This window comes from Perognathus longimembris, chromosome 14 (genome assembly GCF_023159225.1).
Source record: "Perognathus longimembris pacificus isolate PPM17 chromosome 14, ASM2315922v1, whole genome shotgun sequence".
In the NCBI taxonomy this organism is placed as follows: Eukaryota; Metazoa; Chordata; class Mammalia; order Rodentia; family Heteromyidae; genus Perognathus; species Perognathus longimembris.
In genome coordinates this window covers 2,045,588-2,067,498 of record NC_063174.1, presented here as the reverse complement: position 1 = coordinate 2,067,498, position 21,911 = coordinate 2,045,588, and the positions used below count along the sequence as shown (strand labels likewise).

Here is a 21,911-nt window from a genome sequence, read left to right as displayed (position 1 = left end):
TTCTAGAAGGTGGAGAGCCAGCTTCTGTGTGTGTCCTGACACCCCCTGGTGTGGCAGTACTTAGTACTCAGCAGCGACGGCCCTCCTCCGAGGTGTTGTGTTCTCGCTCCTTTTGGAGCCTGAAATCCGGCTGATAGCATGACTTGGATTGCATGTGAACATCTGTAACTTGGCTTGCATACACCATTGGCAGGTTGAGCCTGCTGTATTTAGTTCTGAAGCTACTTGGCCTTCTCTGCCTTTGAAAATAAGGAAACCTACATTTCCTTTCTGGACCTGGCTTTTACTGATTCATCCAGAAGGGCCTCATTCCTTGCTGAGACAGCAAAGTCCTTGGCTCCGCAATGAGCAATTCTGTTTGAGCTGTGCCTTGCCGTTTTTGTACACAATTATTTCTCTTTGTCTGTTATTATATTTTTGCCTGTAAGGACTATGTATTCCATTTGCTTATGAGTAAAGAAAGTCTTAGGACTTTCTCTTAGTAGACTCCTGTTGTTCACAGGGGATATATTCTGAAAACAAATGCTATACACAATGTCTGTTTTATGTATATACATACTTATGATAAAAACCTAATTCATAAATAAGTCACAGTAAGAGGCTAACAAGAATAATAAAACACCCATTTATATATGTATATATATAGTGAAAAGCTGTTTAAAACCTAAATTATTTATTTCTGGAATTTCCCACCTAATATTTTCAGACTGTAGTTGGTCACTGGAGATTGAAACTGAGGAAAGCTAAAGACACTATGGAACTATGTCTTTAAGAGACATTTAACTATACTACACATAGCATAAATATAAGTCACAGTACTCTTTTGCATAGAACCAAACTGATATAAAGAGGTATTTTTTTCCAGAAATAATATGGCTATGAAGAACAACCTTGATTTTTTTCCTATGAATGTGCATTTCAGCAATTAAAGAGGGCAGCATTCTGCATGTCTAGTTGCTCTATCCAGTCACTATTAGCTGCTCACGTCCTTGACGTGTGAGACCCATAAGCCAGCAGGGGTGTTCATGCTTCTCTCACTCTAAAGTCTCTGTTTCTCCTTTCTTATAAAAAAATTTTTTCCTTTCCTTTTGTTGTTTCACATACTGAGTTCTGAACCCCGGGCCTTTTTCTTGCTTGGCTTACTTGCTTGTGCTGATGCTCTACTACTTGAGCCGTGGCCCTAGCCCAGATTTTTGGAGATTGAGTCTTACGGACATTTAGCCCTGGACTGGCTTCTAATTGTGACATCTCCAAGTCTCAACTTTCCGAGGAGCTAGGCTTACAGGTGTGAACCACCAACACCGTTAGAAACACAGCTCCTTATAGTGACTGATCTAAACTGTTAGTAAAGTAGTAATATAGCCCACGAATCCTTTAACAATGATGTACCATTTGAATACCTTCCCTGGGAAGGTGTATATTGCAGAAAATGGCGACCCATTTAAAACTAGCGGTGGTGATGGTGGTGTGGAAGGGATGGGTAGGGCTGGTTGTTGTTGTTGGTGGTGATGGTGATGGTAATAATACTGAGAGTATTTATTGAGCAACTGTTACCACCCATTTTGTACCTCCCCATATGTTCCTATCTGGGACTGATATGCACATGATGACAAACATTTCGTCTGTTTGAGTTGTTATTCTGCAATACTTACTTCTTTATCTATTGGGCACAGTTATCTGTCCATCTGAGGACTTAAGGATTCTTGCTTGAAACTCGTTTTTATGGTGCTGATTTTTATTTAGAATTTGGAAGCAAGCCTGTTTTACTTTGATTTCATTTCCTTTGGCTTCTGTTGGCTTTTGCATTGTAGCACAGGGTATTACTGTAAATAATGCAAGTTGATATTAAAGAGCCTTACATCATTTGTTTTCATAAATCGACTTACTCTCACCAATGTCACTTAGATTTAAAATGACTCCTTGAGCTTCAAAAATGTATGTTTGTGATGTTATTTTATTTTGTTTTTTAGATCACTGTGTAGCCAGCCTTCCAGATACAATTCTCTGGCTTGAAGACTGTGATAAGATAGGATAGGATTCTTGTTGCCAAGATTTTTCTACATGTTATTTCAAACTCACTTCCTTCCAAAATCGCTTTCATTTTGAGCTGCTGTATTGCTTTGTGCATGTTGAGGTCAAAGGAAGAAAGGAACCTCTTCTCAAGAAAATGAGTTCTATGAGTCTACTGAAAATATCTGGCAAGTCGAAATGAGGGGACAGTTTTGCAGAAATGAGTTTAAATTTCCCTGAGACCTCTTTAATTTTTGCCTGGAGATAAAAGGATAGGATAATGGTACTTTAAACACCTTTAGAGAACACAGCATTGGATACAATGTGTTTAGCCTCATAAACACCTCAGTCTACTTATTATTAAACAATTATTATTGAAACAATTTAGATTTATAAATTGTATTCCTTCTATTTTTAATGTAGGCATATTGGATGCAATGGGCACTTTTATTCTTTAGTTTTTTGACAGTACTGAGATTTGAACTCAGGACTTCTCCAAAAGAGATGCTATATATAAGAGAAAAGGCTTTGGAGAGAGAAAGACCTGGTTATTAAGGCTGCTTCGCTTATTTGTTGAGTTAATTATCTATTTACTTCTTATTTTTAATCAGCTGTACAAAAGGGCTACAGTTCCACATGTCGGTGTATTAGTACGATGCATCTCCATCAACGTGGTCACCCCTTCTATCATCTCCCCCATCTCTCTCAATCCTACCCCTCTCCCCAAGTTACCTGCTTCTGTTTTCACATGCGTTTACCGTTAATGCTATTTCTCCTACTGCGTGCTGTACAACCAACCCACCGAAGGTCACTTGGCCCGTGGGAATCGATATTTCCACGGAATAGGAAACGCCGATCGAACATTGTTTATCCTGAATGGACACTATGAAATGCCGATTAAACATTGTCACCGTTGATGGGCGCTCTGCTGGAGCGGTCCTTTGAAGCGAGGCTGGATGCTCGCGAATGTTCAGTGTGCCAGGCGGTTGGTGGGCTGTCTGGGAGCGCGTGGAGCCACACACAACTCTCTCATCCCTCTCTCTGTGCTCGCAGGGGGCGCCTCCTCTCTGCGAGTCGCCCTCTACCCTGTAGGCTTCTCTGGCAGTTTGAGGGGACGCTCAGGACTTGGAGGTCCATGAGTCTCAGTCGTTGTCGGTCCCCGGGTCGGCTGTGTGCCGAGCATAAGGTGTGGTGGGTTGGGGCATGCGAAACACGGCTCCGTCCTGCAGACGGTGGCCCCATCCCTGGGCGTGCTTTGTGGCTGTTAGGCATCCCTGTGCCGTGGTCCCGCCTGGGCCTGAGTGTGGAGGCTGAGTGTGTGGCGTGCACGAGTTGCGACACAAGAGCCCCCGTCTGAACAGATGTCTCGTCGTTTAGTGGGGGGGTGTCTCTCTCTCTTTTAAGCTGACATGCTGTCAGTTCTTATTTTCTTTTCAAAATGTGTGTTGGAGACACAGAGTCTCAATCCCTCGCAGCCCGGGGGCAGCTTTCCCGAGTCTGCGCGGCGTGGCTCAGGCTTCGTTCGGGTCCACGCCCCGGGAGCTCGGATTCGCTGCAGTTTGATAACACAGCTCTCAGGGTATAAAAGAAATTTCTCAAGGCCATTTTCTGGCTCATCATTTTGCTTTACCCATGTTCGTCTTTATGCACGGTAATGCCGTTAGTTTGGATTCTCTCCTACCATTGAAAGCTTCAAATGCCAAATTGGCTGGGCCCCAGTGACTTGTGCCTGTAATCCTAACTATGCAGAAGGCTAAGATCCGCAACATGGTAGTTCAAAGCCAGCCTGGGGAGAAAAGTCAGCGAGGCACTGTCTCCAGAATAACCAGCAAAAAAGCAGGGCTTGAAGCATGTTTCAAATGGTAGGCCACGTTGAGTGAGCGTGAGACCGAGGAGAAACCCCAGGAACTAGAAACAATATATATATATTAAATAAAAAGCCAGCGACTCCACCTGAGGACTTAACCTTCAGTGTCCCAGACCACTTTCTCCCAGTGGCCCCATTCGCAGTAGCAAAGTCCTCTGGGTAGGTCAGCCTCCGCAAACCATACCCAACCTTCTTCAATTTTTCTAACACCATGTTTCTTCTATCACCAGTTCCCTACGTTTATTCAAGGACAATTGTATTTGTCTGTATTGACAGAGGATGCCATTGTCCTGATTTCCAGCACCAGAGTTCACATTTGCCTGTTTTGTGAACTTTTCAGAAATGGAATCCTCTAGTATGTACTGTTTCGTTCATGCTGTCTCCCTTTCAGTTCAGTTCATGCAACTCATTGTGTTGCCATTACAGTTTTTGTCTTTCTCGTTGCTGAATAGGATTCTATTGCAAACACGTACCACTACATTTCATGTTAATATTGATCAGCTGATAGGCTTTTTTCCAGGATTATGTTATTAAAATAGTTTGGAACATTCTAGGACATACATATCTTCTCGTGATTCTACCTAAACATTTCTGCTTGGCCTACGTTAGGTATAGAATTGGTAGCAAGTAGAACGTGCCTCTTCACTTTCGGTATGGACAGCCTCACAGCTTTCTAAAAGGTGACACTGGCAGTGTAGAGAGTATCAATTGTTCCACATGTGTGGCCATTTTTATTATATTATTTAGAGGATAGGGAGTTTACTGAATTATTTCTTTTTTTTTTCTAGTACTGCAGCTCGAACTGAAGGCCCGGGCGCCATCCCTTAGCTTCATTGCTCAAGGCTGGCGTTGTGCTGGCGTAGAGTAGTAACTGTGTTCCTGGCAAAGGCTATGCTGCTGGAATGCGGCTAGGCGAGGCTGTCTGCTGGAATGTGCATGTCTGCAGACCAGGTGGGGCTGTCTGGATCCATGATAGAAAGCCCACCAGATAGAAATTGCACACCTAGCCTGAAGCTGACATCACCCGCCCTGACCTTTGCCGTTCTGATTAATGACCTGTCTTTATGTATGTGTGGCCAGCTTGTATAAAACACTGGGTCTCCCCTGCTTCGCCGTCTGAACTTTTCTGATGCCGGCGCCAGCCTCGTTCAAGTCGCTGGCAATCAACTCCCTTGTCCTCTCTGAAAAATGGTCTTGATCTTTGCTGGCTCGAGTTGCGGTAACACTACCACTTGGGCTACACCTCCACTTTGGGTTTTCGGTGGTTAATTATGTTGTACCCTAAATCAGAAGCATACATCCAGTCATGAGACAAGAGAGAAGCCTCATTTGAAGAGGTCAAAGTTTGGAGTCTTTATTGGAGCACTAGCGGTCTGCAGGTGGCCAGGTACAAAGACCTGCAGCCAGCAAATACACTTAACGCAGTTAGGAAACAACCATGAAGGCTGGAGAGGAAAGAAAGAAAACCAACACCAACAAACCAATTCCGCCCCAAGGGAGAGCTGAACTGGGACGCCATGGAAACCGGAGGACAGTCAGGGGACAGGACCAGTCAGGGGGCCGGGTCACAGGAAGCTCCCAGTCCCAGGCACTGGACTGACAGGCCCAGTGCCCACCTCTGCCTCCAGGGCTCAGACACTCGCATCCGCTGGGGGTTGGACTTCCCTTCCCCCACCGTGATGCCAGCCCCTGCCATTCTGGTTAATCTAAGGGGGAGGGGGGCTGTTATCAAGTTGGGAAGGAAGAGACACTAGTGGGTTAAAAGCCATTTAAAAAAATCTCCCATTCTGAATTTTCATTTGGTTTTTCCTTTCCAGAAGGTTCCCCAAGCTCCGAATACCTGCCATGCGCATACAAGGGGACTCCTCCTGGGCTGATAACAGCGTCTGCTCCATGACACAGGGCATCTGAATGAGGTTCCGGGGTGCTTCCCGGAGAGTCTCGGGGCAAGGACTGGCCCCTGGGACCCAGAGAAGCCGGCGGAGATTCTATAGAAAGCCTAAGGTCAAGGCTTTCCCAAGTCTGTGGCTTCCCTCGGGAATTCTTTGGATCCCCAAAGTGTGTACCAGGCATCACGACCAAGCCCAGCTCCCCGACGGCCTGTGTAACTGCCCCTCTAGGAGTGCAAGAATATTCACAATTCATGGCTACTGCCAGAACTTTTTTCTCTTTCCAGAGGAGTAGTTTGAGGCATATTTCTCTCTTTTTAATGAATGTAGCACATGTGGAGACTTATTTGGTATTTAAATTAATGTTTGAGCTGGGAAAGTGGCTTAGCAGTAGAGTGCTCGCCTGGCACGCATGGACCCTGGGTTCCATTTCCCAGCACCACATACACAGAAAAAGCTGGAAGTGGCGCTGTGGCTCAAGTGGTAGAGTCCTAGCCTTGAGCAAAAGGAGCTCAGGGACAGCGCCCAGGCCCTGAGTTCCAGGCCCTGAGTTCAAACCACACAACTGGATAATGATAGATAGATAGACGACTGACAGACAGAGAGATAGACAGTTAGATAAAATTAATGTTGGTTTTCAAATTGCAAACTGAACTGACCTAAGAATCCAGTGGTCATTGAAGTCAGAAATGAGTCAGTAAAGGAGCAGGAGTTAATAGAACAAGAAGATAGGTGTAAATGTGGATCTTTATAAATTAAAAACTACATCTTAAGAAGTGGCAGGTGGCAACAAGGTGTTTTCTAGACTGCTTCTGTTTGGGTTTTGATGTTGTTGTTTTTCTGCTGGTACTGGGTCTGGATACTATTTCTGAGCTCTTTGCTCAAGGCCAGGAATGCTCTACCACTTGAGTCACAACTCCCACTTCGGGCTTTTTGTTGGTTAATTGGATATAGGAGTCTCATAAACTTTCCTCTGAGGTGGGACCCCCTCCCCACCCCCCACCCCACCCCACCCCCTCCCACCCCGGCCTCAGCCTGTCTTGGGAAGCCGGAAGTACAGGGTGTGCTCAGCTCACTGAGCCTCTTTCGAAGCAGTTCCACAACCTAACAATCAGGAGATGGGTGAATGTGGCCTTTTCTTTGTCATTAAACATTAACCATAATATTATAAGTTCTAATCAGCGTGTCCTCACTATTCAGTGGGACAGATGACTAATTTCCCACCCGCCTCCCCCGGAAGCCTAGGAAGAACGCTCAGTGTTTAAGTATGGACATTTTGTTTGTGAAAACATCTCTGTTCTGTGTGACTGATTTGCGAACGATACTTTCTCCCGTTTCTGGCTTCTTCCCATTGGAGTTGGCAGTGACTCTTCTAGTTGGTAATTAGTGTTTGCATTTCGTCCTTGGGAATGTGCGCACTGCCTACTGGCATCCTGTTGAGATAGTTCTGCATTGCCTCCTTTACTTCTCCACCTCGTGCTCCTTGTCCCTGTTTCTTTCCCAAGGCTATCTGTGGTCCCTCCCGTGGGCTCCTCTGTCCTGACGGTCCACGTCAGAACAAGCCACGACGTCTTTTCAGTTCGGTCAGGAAACTGAATTCTTTTTCTCTCCTGTCACATATGGAACTCTATGCTAACATTACTATTCCCCTTTGATTTTTATTTTCAGAAGACATATCTCAACTAGTCAATGAAGATTAAATTGTTTGAGAAAGACTTTTACCAATATTGATGGGCTCTATTGATGTGCTAGTTAGTAAGTACCTGATGGATAGTAGTCAGCTATGACTTCTGTTTTTACAGTCTTGGATTGTGTTTGGAGAAATTTCTCGGTTATTCATATGTATCTTTTCATTTTAAACCACATAGCTCTAGTCCCTTGATCCAACTGCACAAAGTCCTGTCCGCATTTACCTTGCCCTTCTGACTCCTTTTGTTTTGCTTGCTTGTTTTGCGAGAGGATGCCACACTATAGTCCACACTAGCCCTCCTTAACCGCCTGCTGTAGGCTCCTGACTGTTGGCATCACGGTGGAATTGTAGGCGTGTGCCTCCATGCCAAACGCATGTCTCCTTGGCCCATTCCTTCCTGAGACTCCGTGCTTCCTGTACTCCGGTGCTTTCTCCAACACTGTGCTGTCCTGATCTCTTGCCTCCAGCCTGCTCTGTAAAACAACCCAGAAGCATCCTGACCATACTTCTGTATTTGTCGTTATGTAGCGATGCATCTGGGAATCTAGGCCCTTCCTGCTGTCTCTTCTCGGCCTGCTTTCTTTGGAGACGCATCTGCACCTGTCGTGGCCCCTCCCCTCGCCCTGTCGCCTGCCTCTCGCTCTACTCTTGTACCTGAGGTTGGGAGCTGCGCCACAAATAGCAACGTGCAACAACAAACGTTCCAAACCATCATGGCGGGGAGTGCGTGCCAAGAATCTGCTGTGTGCGGAGGTAGGGGGGCCTGCCTGTCACAGGGCTTGAACTCATGGCCTCCGGCTCTCACTTGGCATTTTTGCTCACAACTGGCCCTCTACCACTTGAGCCACACCTCCACTTCTAGTTTTTTTGTGGGCTAACTGGACATAACAGTCTCTTGGACTTTTCTGCCTGGGCTGGCTTCTTCCAACCGCTGTCCGCAGAGCTCAACCTCCTGAGCAGCTCAGGCTCCCGGTGTGAGCCGCCATCGCCAGGCTGGGAATCTGCTTTTTCAAACAAACTTTTCTGGTTAGTTCCTGTACACACTAAAGTGCGAGGATTATTTCTGTACTTCATAAATTGGGCACCCTCGGGGCATAGCTTTCAAGACATTGTATGTGAAGTCGTTTCTTAGGAAGTGCTTCACTGAACTGTGAGTCTTAGACAGCGTTGAGGGCATTGTCCTTATGTTGTCAATAGGAAATAAGAGCCTCGTAAGAGAAATTGTCTCCAAGGTCGTAGCTTTTGCTAGTGGCAAAGTCGAGGCTAAGGCTCGTGCTCTTATTCTCATTCTCTTCCCACAAACTCCCCGTGTTCCATAGAAACAGCCCAGAAGGCTTTCCAGTGTGCCTTTTATAAAGCAGCAGAGAGCACTCCTGATGCAAACAGATGGAGCACGTACGGAAAGGAAACAGAGAGATGGGGAACGAGACAGATAACCAAAGGGGGTAGGCTTGGGATGTGATCAGAAGAGAAGCACCGGCTTCCACATCCGAAGGTGGGAGAAAACAAGAAAGGAAGTTACTCACAAAACTAGAGAGGAGAGAAAAGTTTGGAAAGACTAGGATCGGAACATAGTAGCTATGTCTCTGTTCTGCTCTATGTGCTCATGGTCTATGGTGGTGATAAGAGCCTGGGTTGGAAGATCTTGGTCTCAAAGTCTTTCCTGACTGAGCTAGGTATACCCAGAGCGTGGACAAAAAGACCCCAAGCCTCTTCTTGTTCTGGCGTCTTCAGCTTCGCTCTGCATGTCACAAAGTGCTCCGTGCAATGCATACTGTTCAGAGGACTCACATTTTCACGGGGCAGCCTTCAGAGGGACCCCCTCCCTAAGTGCACCCCACAAAGCCCTGGTTGTGCATGCATATGGCCAGGGGAGGGGAGGAGGGCTGATGGCATCCCGATTTGGCCAGAATAATTCGAACTTTATTCCTAGGGAGTTGGAAATCAAGAAGAATAACAGCTGTGTCTCTCCTCTGCTGCCTCAGATCTGAGTCTGCCCTGCCCTAGTTGGAGAATGTTTTACTGTTATTCCTCTCCCTGGTGGCTGGCGGGGAAAACCCAAAAGACGCCATACTGCGGCCCTCACAGTCATGGTAACGCTCGTAGAATTTCAGATCCTTGCACAGGAAAAAGTAAAACGTCATGCTCTTTTCATTCCTTGGCCCCCTAAATTGACAGCATTGTTTTGTACCAAATTCAAGGCCTGGCACACTTACTGGCATTTTTACTTAAGCCTGGTGCTCTACCACTTGAGCCACACTTCAACTGCATGACGGCATTTTGTTGTTGCATACTCTAAGCCTTTTGCAAAGGAAGTTACATTTTGACTGGCTCAGAAAGGACAGAGAAAGGCCAAAAAAGAAAAAAAAAAACCTCAGCAATAATAAACCCTAATTTCTGTTTCATATCTAAGAGGGCTAACAAGGCACTTAAAATCCATTTTGCTTAATGTTAAAAAAAAAGCAACAGATGAATTTCAATATCTGTATAAGTACCTATTTTTGAGTCACCAAAGTACTCCTTTTAAATAAGAAAATATGCATGCATTTCAGTTCTTTTACTTCAGAGTTAAAAAGAGAGCTCCCACGGTTGGAGATTTATAATGATTTATTGAAAGGTCAAGATGTAGACATTATTCTACCCATTGAAACCAATTTTCATCTCTTTTTGAATGCTGTAATCCAATTACATAGCAGTATATTTTTTTTTATTGAATATGGTCAATTCAATTCTGAAGAACAATTAGCTTTTTATTTTCCATGGCAATTAGGTTTTCATGTGCCCTTCTTTACTTTAGAGCTCCACCTGGCAGTTTTCACTGAGCTTGCTTTTTTAGTGAAGAATTCAGAATTTAATTACTAAATGTCACCAAAGAACATAAAACTGAAAGGTGTGAAAATGTTAAGGTTTTGGCTCTGATGGAACGTTTGGAACGAATCGTTTACCAGTCGGGATTCTGCTCTGCGAAGCCAAATGGAAAGCCTACATGGGTGGCGGCTTGAGTAACTCAGGAGTGTGTTTTCCCCTTAGGAGTCCAGGTGGCCCCCAGGCTCCGTGGCCTGTCAGCTCTGTCTACCTTACCTGACTCTGATTGCCAGTGGCTTCCAGGGGATGAGCCACCTGCAAGGCCCCATCTGCTCCTTGGAGGGAACGAAGAAGAGTCAGGGCAGAAAGTGGAAGGACTTCGCCTACTTTCAGGGGGTTCTCTGTGAAACCTAAATGACTGTCTAGAACATTCCATTGGCCAGAACGCTTCCGCCCTAACTCTGAGTGGGATGAGATCGAAATATACTGCACACCTCCCGTCTACCTACTACCCTGCTACCATCATAATCAAGGTGCTGCTAACAAGAGAACATAAGTTGGGTGTTAATAACCCCCTGCCATATCCTAGAGAACAAATCTACAACACTTAGTGGAAGGGATTTGTCTTAAAGATCTGATCCCAACTTCACTTCAGATTTGGGGTATTTTTGGTGTGTGTGTGTGTGTGAGAGAGAGAGAGACAGAGAGACAGAGAGAGGTAGAGAGAGACACACACAGAGAGAGACACAGAGAGAGAGAGATTCCTCTTTCATTTGTTTTCTAGGGCATTTTTTCTTCCTACCTATCTTAATTTTTTTTCAATCGGTTTGAAAACTAGTATGCAGTAATGTATTTGTGTGTGGAATTGAGAAAGAGCCAGAAGGCACGAATGTCCCCGTTACCATGTTTTGTAAGGATGCCTGTCATTTGTAGGTAACAGATTTCTTTTTGTGGTCATGTCAGTACAACCTACCCTTAGATCAAAGGCGGTTTTGTTTAGCAAATGTTGAACAACAACAACAACAAAATCAAACTGTCAGCAGACAAAACACAGAGACAAGACGACTGGCCATTTAATCCTGCCTTTGTCATTGTTCTTGGGAAGAACGTGAGAAATTAGCCTTCATGCAACATGACAGTTTTCTGGACAATACACTATCTCCTACACAATGTGGCCACTGAAGGTCTAAAAGTTAGATGGTGGGGATAACTGTGGTAAATCTTTCGGCAGTATTCTCTTTCTCGCGGTGGTATGTGAACCCTGCCCAGAGTCTGGGGAAACAGTGATTTGTCACCTCCACGTACCATCGTAGACAACGTGCCTTTGGCTATCCAATCAGCTTTTAAACCCTTGTAATTTTTAGGGATGAAAAACGTAAGCTCAGATAGTTCCCCACTTCGTGCCTCGGCCGTCATTTTCACAGCTCATGTCAAGATCTCCACTGCTCACCTAAAAATGGTTACGTGGCGTCTGTCCTATCACTTGGAGAAAGAAAATTAAGCCATGACATTTGACCGCACAGCCACGTCTGCAGCCCCGGATGCTCGGTCTCGGGTATGGGGAGCATGGGATTAGGACAACTGAATCAGGAGAGCTCCCGAGACAGACCCCCAGTTAATGACCACAAAACCTGCAAGTGGAGCTGTTATTGAAGAGCTAGAGCCCCGGCCTTGAGTACAAAAAGCTCAGGGACAGTGCCCAGGCCCTGAGTTCAAGTCCTGGGGACTGGTACACATGTGTGCGTGCACAAGCACACCCCCACACACGTACACGTACGCAAATGGTTCAAGGCTGATTAGGAAATGACTACTGATTATTATGTCCCCCACCCCACCTCCAGCAGGCAACTTTATGAGAATCTTATCTCTAAGCAGAAGAAAGCTAGAAGTGAATGGGTGGCTTTGGTAGAGCACCAGCCTGGAGCAGAAAAGTGAAGCAAGAGTTCAAGCCCCAGTACTAGCGTGCACACGCACGCGCGTGCACACATACACACGCACACAGAGACAGAGCGAGACACAAGTTGATTGTATCCCTCTGCCAGATTTACATTCCTTCTTCTCCTCAGCGAATCTCTTGGCAGTCTCGAGTTCCTCACACACAGGACGAACTGAAGTAAACATGTCAGTCAGAGATGCTTGCTGTGGAGGAAGCTGTTCTGATACACATCCTAGCTGACTGCTGACGCTCAGCCACACGCTCCTCCATAAAGCTCTCCGCAGGCTCTGAGAAGCGTCTGTTTCTTGGACGCTTTCGCACCGAGGGTCCTTGAGTCCAGAAGAGGAAGGAGACAGGAATGGAAGCTGGAACAGTGTGTATGTGTGGTGTAGACCCCACCCCGAGGAGGTGTTAGGGCTGAGTGTTGGGGCCGATTCGCATGGCAGTATACCTGGAGCGGGTAGTTGGACATAGGATCTGTTCCTTCTTGGCCCAGGGACCTACGTCAGAACTCTGATTAGAATTGCGAGCTCCTACTGGTATGGTTTCTCAATTACTTGTCCCACCCACAGCAACCCCCCACTCCCCCACCCAACATACAGTCTCTCTATTTTAGCCATTTTCTTAGTGTGATGAACTCTCTTCCACCTTGGTAATATTTTCCATTTCCTCACACTGATGATGGTTGATGACAACCTCCAGCTATCTCTCACCTGTTTTCTCCCACAAGTACCTGCATGTGGCCCCGACCGTAGTGTCCTTCGATGGAAACATGTTTTCTTTCCAGATAGGCGATGAGACTTTGAGGTTAGTGACAGTGTCTTACTCAGGTTTATAAATATGGCACTAGCATAGTGTCTGGCAAGGTGCACTCGCTCAGTCCCAGCAGATGAATTCATGGATAAAACCCAGAGACGTGGCTGTGCGGTCAAACGTCATGGCTTAATTTTCTTTCTCCAAGTGATAGGACAGACGCCACGTAACCAGGCCTCCGTAGGATTCCTTAGTGTTAATGTCTGCTGAGGGTCAGAGGCGGGTGAGGTAGGATGGTATGGAGACTGTTGTTCTGAACAGTTTCAACCAAGCTAATAGGTGTACGGCACGCACCAGCATGAAAATAGACCTGCAGGACTTAGCGGCCGGCAGCCAACCTGTGTACGATAGGTCAGAACACAGGCTGGCAGCGTCAAGCCGGCTGAGCAAGAAGGAGAAGCTGTAGATGGAATATTGACTTGAGTCATGACACGGAGCTGCCGCTCTTGCACGCACGCGATCCCTGTAAGCAGTCGTGTTCTCCACTAAAGTGACTCTGCCCACGGGAGGATAACTTGGGGAACTAAAACTCCACGCTCCATCCTTTCAGAATAATTCGTTCGTTGTGTCGTCATGTTTAACACTGGGAACCATCCCAGTAGGAGTCGTCCTATTTACTCCAGCGGAGTGTTTCACTCTAGGATTAGACCATTCGGATTGTCTGACAGGGCTCTCTACAGAATTGAGGTGTACCGTGTACATTAGTCTTGGTTTTAGACAAAAGCATGACGTTTGGGGAATGCCAGTGGAACATATAGCATTTGCCAACATCATTTACAAAAGAAAATCCTAAATTGCTAAAATTTTGACAGCAAGCATTCTCAGGTTTACTGTGCTCCTAAGGTTTATTTTGGCATTTCCCGCTACCTCCCAAGCTGCATCTTAGCAGCCGTGGCGTCTTTAAATTGTTATCAGCCAGGTGGCAGTCATGGTTGCGACTATATATGCAGATTAGGCATAAGTGTTTATATTGTCATCGCTTCAATTAAGGTAGGTTGATTATAATTGCCCTGCAAATAGTGTTCAAAAAGGTAATAGTGTTTTATATATATATATATATATAATATATATAAATAAATACATATAGGACGCTGCTGCTGCTGCAGGATCACGACTGGAGCATCTGAGTAATAGCTCTTCAAGTCTACAATTAAAAATGGCCTCCAACAAGACTACATTGCAAAAAATGGGAAAGAAACAGAATGGAAAGAGTAAAAATGTTGAAGAAGCAGAGCCTGAAGAATTTGTTGTAGAAAAAAATACTGGACCGACGTGAAGTGAATGGGAAGGTAGAATAGTTCCTGAAGTGGAAGGGATTTACAGATGCTGATCATACTTGGGAACCTGAAGAAAATTTAGATTGTCCAGAATTCATTGAAGCATTTCTTAATTCTCAGAAAGCTGGTAAAGAAAAAGGATGGTACAAAAAGAAAATCTTTATCGGACAGTGAATCTGATGATAGCAAATCAAAGAAGAAAAGAGATGCTGCTGACGAACCGAGGGGGTTTGCTAGGGGTCTGGATCCTGAACGAATCATTGGTGCCACAGGCAGCAGTGGAGAATTGATGTTTCTCATGAAATGGAAAGATTCAGATGAAGCTGACTTGGTGCTGGCGAAAGAGGCGACTATGAAGTGTCCTCAGATTGTGATTGCTTTCTATGAAGAGAGACTAACTTGGCATTCTTGTCCAGAAGATGAAGCTCAATAATTGTTTGCATTGCTTTTTATATATATATATATTTATACATATAGATAAAATCCAAGTCTTGGTTTTTGAATTAATGGTGTGAAACAACAACTACATTCTAATGAAAATCAAGTATGACATGTTGGTTTTGAAAGTAGTATTGGGGGAGTTGAGGTTTTTCTTTTTTCCTTAATAGCACTGGTTACTTTGAACAAATATAATAAAGGCTTTCTGTAATTGCTTACTTTATCGGAAAATAATGTTTAATGCCATGGTATATTTCCTCTGCATTCAGAAACAGATTGTGGCCTTTTTTAATATTAGGCAATTTTGAGGGGTCATTACTTAATCAGAACAACTTGTCTTTAACTGCTATGTTGAAGGACCATCCTGAATTTTCTTTTTTGTGTTTGTATGTGTGTAAACAAAATATTTACATAGGTAGTTTTTGGTTTTGGAGATTTTGCTTGTTTAGAGGTACTGGGCATCAGACCCACAGCCTTGCATATATAGGTAGATGATGTATCACTTAGTTACATCCCTGGCCCTTGTTTTAGTTTTTTGTTGATTTTTGAGACAGGGTCTCTAGGAAGCTCAGGTTCACCTTGAACTTCCTAGGTAGCCAGGCTAGCTAGCCTCAAACTTTAGGTCCTCCTGCCTCTGCCATAGATATGCCAATGCAATAGCTTTGCAAAACTTCTTGAAAGGAAAAAAATTAAGCTAATAACAACTTCCCTCACCCAGATGAGAAGAGACAAATCTTGATTTCCTCTCACTAGAATTTTCTGTCGTGAGCATTCCTTTACAGAATATTGGGTCATGGGCTATCTAACACTCAGCTCATGGAAATGTAAAATCAGCTGGTTAGACATGGGACTATTTAGGACCTGCTGGCCTAAATGAGTGAACAGAATTTTATAATTATTGACCTGCATGCTTTTCCTTTACCCCAACACATTCCTTACATGTAGGCTCAATTGTTTTCAGTATTGGGTTACTGGTTCCACAAAAGCCAGAGAAACAACTTTGTAGTAATCAGAATGTTACCCAACTGTATATTGTTAACTTTATTGTAAATAATGGTGAACAGTGGTCAATAAATAGTTTTATATTCCTTTAAAAAATAAAATAAAATAAATATATATGCATGCATAGGAACCAAACAGCATGATATATAAATTTAAGTCTGAGAGAGCATAGATGAAGTAAAAGAACATCACAAAATGTATCGTATGGTAGTTTAACGGGCAGCCTCTCCGTACGGAGCATCACGTAATAGCGTGTCTTAATAGGAGATGGTAATTTAAATGTGATGAAGTCTAACCTGTAAGGTGAGGGCCAGTGCAGAATGAATGGGCTTTCTTCTTCTCCACGCTCTCCGTACAGGTTTGCGTCCCAAGGCTTCGTTTTATTGCAGACTCTTGTGACGGCTCCCCTCTGACTGTGGCGTGCGCCATGGTACCCCATCCAAAGAGCATGCCACTCTGATTCTGGTAACCTCCCGTGAGTTTCTTAGTGCCCAAGGGGCAAGCGCTCCGGTCCTTTAGCTATGAGGCACGTTGTTGAGTGGGGAAGACCGCCCGGCATGGGAAGGACAGGCGATCACTGTTCAAGTAGAGTTGGTGACCAGCGGAACGGGGCAGGGAGCCATTAGATTGCTGCACGGCTCTGAGTTGTGACTCTGACTTGACGCAGGGCCCCAAGCGATGGGGCAATCCATCTTCAGACATTAAAAAAACAACAGGACGATTTCAAAGATGTGTAGTCCTAGCCAACTTAAAGTTATACTTGTTATCTTTTTTAACCAAAGGAAAGGTCACATGACCTTGGTGATTCTACACACTTTTTCATATTTCTTCTGTGTGTTTTGGACTTGAGAGCTAGGCCGCTCCTTTGAAAGTCGATAGGAATGAGAGTTGCCAAATTATTCCTGCCCAGTGCCTGCATAGATGTTAAGTTATTTGAGGTGTGTGTTGATCAGGAAGAGGTTTTTTTCCAAGACCAACAATAAAGCTACAGCTGAGAAGAAAGACTTTAGGGACTAAACTCTGGTTTGAATAAAAGACATCAGAGAAAAAGCAATCTGGCATAATTCTGTTTCTGCTTATCTTGCAGTTACAACTGTATATGTGCATTAGAAGCTTTACACTATTTATGGATACATTTACTCTCATTATAGTTTTAGAAAAAGCTTTTTACTATAAAGCCCATCCAAATCCATCTTACCAACTTCACTTTCTCTCACAACTTTTACCACACCTGCCTCCATAAATTTTATTTCCCTGTTGAAACACAGATCATTCTTGTTCTATTCTTATTTAACTTGTAACTTTATTGAATTTGTGGGGTTTGTTTTGGTTTGTTCATGAATCATGTGTATGGCTCTCTTTCTTCTGGAGTTTTTTTTTTATATGTTTCTCTGCTGTTTTGACAGTTTCTCTTAGTTCATTTTTAACATGTTTCTTTTCTCCACATTCCTAATTGTATTTGTTTCTTAAACAAATTTCTGTATTACAAATATTGCCCAACAAAATATATCTCCAGCTAGGAAGCTTTGTAGGATTCTGTGCAGTAAATGGTTAATTGCTCTAAGAAGCTGAGAATCCTAAGTAATCCTACATCTGGCCTTCCATTTTTTCATCTTCAACTAAAAGTTTCTCATTTCGGTGCTATGTTAGAATAATGTGGGCTTTTGCAATATGCAGTTCTAGATGATCCTCTATGGAAAACATCATTTCCTTAGAGAGTTTTCTGTTGCGTCTTTATATATTCCCTTCATCCATTCGTCTTATTACCCCAAGAGAGCTAAAATAACACGTGAAAATACATTAACTTTGAATGTCAAAAATAAGAAAAGGACTTTTGAGAGTTTTTGTTAGAGATTTTTTTGAGACTTTTTCATAAACAACTTCACAGTCATTTCCTGGTTGTTCTAGGAGACTGCTGAAAGGGATGAGCTCGATTAGGATGCACTGTATTCAGAAGCTGCTTTCTTGATCGTCACCTCCTTGTACAGCTGCGTAACGATAATAAAAATATAGTAAAAAGAAGTAAAGGTTCAGTGTGCTTACTGTGGTAGTTAATTTGGATTTGCTTATTGCTTGGATTGAGAGGTACCACCACGTCTGGGTGTCCCTGTAAGTGTGCCCCGAGAGGCTTAGATGAGTGGGCCTTGGACGGAACCAATGGTGAGATGCGCTCTTTCTCTCACCTTCGCACCATGAGCCTCTGCTTCACCACAGGCCCGTAAGGGTGGTGCCGGGTGCCTCCGAAACCGTAAGCCAGAGTACCTACGTATCTCCGCCTTTTATCTGTGCGTGTGTGCGCACACACACACACACACACACACACACACACATGCACGTGCGCGCACGCTCCTGACTCAATTTACAGTTCTGTGACTTTCAAAACCATCTCAGACTCCCAGATTTCGGTCTTTATCCTTTATACCTTTTCCCACTACTTCAAATCTTTGTATACAGCTGTCCAGTCACCATTTCCATTTATGCATCGAACAGATATCCCAAACCTAACTGGGCCAAAAACAAAGCCATTGTTTTCCTCTTTGCGTATCAGATCCCTTCTTCTTCTCTCTGAGTTGTGTTTTTGTTGTTGTTTTTTTTAAATCTCAAATAGCAGTAGTTGACCTACTTAAATGTTCACCCCAAAAGTTTTGGAATTATCCTTGATCTTCCATTTCTTTTACTCTCCACCTCTACTCAAGAGTTGTTGGTTCTGCCTTCAAAATATATCCCAGATAAATCCCGGTATATCTTCAGATATAACAGTCCAGATTCAACACTTTCTGTCCATGTAACTGCTACCCCACGACTCCAAGTCACCAACATCTCTTTTTTGGAGCCCGTGACATCTTCCTATCCTGTTCTCACCTCCCTCTCATTATAGTCAGTAAGCCAAGATCTTTAAAGAGTCAGTTAGATCCTGCTTTATACTTACAAACGTTAAATGGTTCCATAAGCAAATATTCTTTTACTAATCCAGATGTTACAATGAAATCCAAATCAGTGCTAAGGATACACAATAGGGCTAAACAAGATGTTAATTTTTACACATTCAGATAATCCTTTTTTCTATACTTTTATCAAGATCAGGGGAAAATGACAAGTAAACATTTTTTTTCTTATAAATGGACTAATGCCTCCAGTCTTATTATCCCCACACACGTAGGCCCAAGTCCACATTCTTGGGCACTATTGTAATTGTATAAACATATACTCTTTATACCCTGGTAGAATATCTCAGGAAGTTTCTGCTTAGTGTTATCATCCATTGTCATGGCAGCCACACGAGGTGTGACCACTGGAAAAATAAAGTGATTTATGTAGTTCGCAGAAGAAATTAAAAAAAAAAGAAAAACAAAGTAAAAACCAAAGCATTCTGCCCCAACTGGTCATCATATAAAATACCATTTCAGAATATTATGTCCAAATGAATGTTTTGTCTTTAAAATCTATGTCATAACTGAAATAAGACCACAGTCGCGACGAAGACTTTTCTTCTGTGGTACGATTCCATTTTCTGATAAAATACGGCTTTTCTTCAAAAACTCGAAGTTCACTGGATGCAATAAGAGCGTCGTAAACTATTCTACACTCTCCACTTTTTAGGCAAACGCAGACACACTGAGTTGTCTTCGTTTGAGTTGCCCTGGGACTGCTGTACCAGAATGCTGTGATTAGCCCTCTGAAGAACACGTCACAGCCTCAAGTGGATTGCACTTTCCAGAGTGGATTCGTTCTGCGCCAGCAGCCGCCCGGCAAGTCTTGAAGAAATCTAAGGAAATAAAACATTTCTGTCCCCATGGCCCGGGGCGCGTTTGTCGGCTGAAGTGCCTAGAAAAGTTTCCGCCCTGTGTGTCGCAGCTACACCCACATTATTTCTTAGATAGAATGAAGTCCACCGGTGAGGCCCGGTGTTTTCTGGGTCATCTAGAAGCCTGTTGACTGACGCGTCCCGCAGAGGTTGGGATGGGGGAAGGAGGGAGGAGGAGGTTAAGTGGAACCTGTTTCCTGTCAGTAGTCATTGGAGTTTGTTGGCTGATGCCCAGGGTGAAGTCCAGGTCGCTTGCCTGTCCTCCGTAGAACATTATTTCTCTACTGAAGCCCTTTGAAGCCGGTGCAGTGTATAACATTTTGTTGCTGATAGAAATATCTGATTTGGGGAAGAAAAAAAAAATTCCGCTTGTGCTGTGTATTTCTTTGGGTACTGAAAAATCTAAATGGGAAACCAGACAAATGTTTATTAGCTTCCTTGGAAGTTCAACAATAAAACTTCCCCGAAACTGCCAACGTGAGCATGAATGCTGTTTAGAACAGCAAATTGTACTACTTTAAATCTCGGAAGCCTCTAGTAAAAGACAGAACAATGTGCTGTATCAGGGAGGGGCCGGGTTGGATTACGGATTGCCGTCAGCGTCTGCGGACGTTGAGCAATGCGCCCTCTCGCTTGCGGGCTGCACGCGCCGAAGCAGTGGAGGGGGGAAATGGCCCTGCGGAGAGAGGGAAGGGCGGGTGGGGGCCGGTGTGTAAAATGGGAAGTTGGAAAGGCTTCTGATTTCACAATAGCTACGTGACATGTCTCTCCACACGGCTGCAGATTCTGCTCACGTATCCAGTGCCTACTTTGGGTCGGTTGAAGGGCACATTTCTGAAGAGTCAACCGGTGTGAAGTCTTTTTAAAAACTTTTTCACTCACTGTTTCTGAGCGTTGTCTTCGGCTGTCTTTGGTTTGGCTGTAAGGTGGAAACCCTGAAGGGTGTGTTTCCCCTAGTGGTCCTCCTGAACTTCTTCCATGCTACCTTCTGTCATCGCTCCGTCTTGTGAAATGTCATACGTCTATTAAAATCCAGTGACTGTGTCAGGTTTGAGTGGAAACTTCCAACCAAAAGGAATGATTCAGAACTCTTTGGGGTGAATTTCAAGCACCAAAGACTCTCTTATCTTCCTTAATACGAATGCAAAGAAATATTGAAATTCCGGGAGTGGATCCTCTGAAGTGCCTTTGGAATGAATAAGTCCCAAATAAGCCACGATCAGATATGACAGCCACAAGGCTGACTTGGAGGCTCTGAGAGAGTGATTGCCTGTTTCTGCTCTAATCAGCGAGACACTAAATTATTTCAGCGATGTGTTTCTCGCTTCTATATTTAGGTTTATCAGTATCTGAAGCGATTGCTAAAGAGCTGGAAAGTGGTGTCAAAACTGGGTAGGTTATCCAATTCTAATTTGTTTTCACAGTGTGAGGTTGTTAATAGACTAATAAGCTAGTGGGAGAAGAAATAATGGGTTTATGATCTAGAGACACTATTAAAATTGTAAATGAACAGCTTAGCATATGGCTGTGATGAGAATAAAAACAAAAACCCACGGAAGGAAAAAACACAACAAAGCAAACTGAGAATGCCTGGTGTGTTTAGACATACTGACAGGGAGTAAGGTTAATGAGAGGTGAATTGTAATCTTCCTATATTCTAGAATATTCTGGCTCTAACTTCAAGTTGTTTACATTGTAGTGCTAGGAACTGGATTCTCTTTTTCTCTTGTACAATTGTACGTGGTTTTTAGAATTGGCCGTGTTTTTTTTTTTTAAAAAAAAAAACAACTACCTGTTACGACGTGCATTTGTATAGCTTAGTTCTGGTCTCCTAAGTAAAGTGAGAAAAGGAAGACTGATAGATCAATTCCATTAGGGATGATTATTCAAATTGCATTGCATAGCATTGCACAACACAGGGCCCTCAAGTTCCACCGCTTTTCAGTGCCCTACCATTTACTTACCTTTCCCTCCATCCGGTTGTCTCTGTGTGCAGAGGTAGAAGAGCGTCAGAGAGTCATTCACAGGCTGTCTGCACAGTAAACTGAGATTAATGAGAATTAAATCTCTGATTGATTGTACCCGCTCCAAAACCAACAGGGGACAAAAGACTTTATTAAATTTGCAGCTCTAAAAGTCAGGGAATAGCTCACTTTACATGCTGCCACACCCTGGCGAAGGGAGGAGAGAACTCTAATAAAGAAAAAGACGCGCTCGCCCCGCGGGGGTGACATTTCTGCGAGTGTCACCCACGGGAGCGCGCCCGCCATCCACCCCTGAGATGAAGGACAAGGGGTCCCAGCGGCCTTCGCAGCACCGCAACAGGAGAGAGGACCGCATCAGCGATTCAGAAAATAATAAGCTGTTCCTTGAAGATGT

The 21,911-nt window shown here is 44.0% G+C and overlaps 1 protein-coding gene and 1 pseudogene across 1 annotated transcript in view; both read left to right on the top strand.

The window, feature by feature from the left end:
- The window catches only part of Stxbp6 (syntaxin binding protein 6), a 176,812-nt gene that overhangs the window by 63,733 nt on the left and 91,168 nt on the right, over nucleotides 1-21,911 (top strand). The window lies entirely within an intron of this gene.
- LOC125363641 lies at nucleotides 14,197-14,739 on the top strand (annotated as a pseudogene).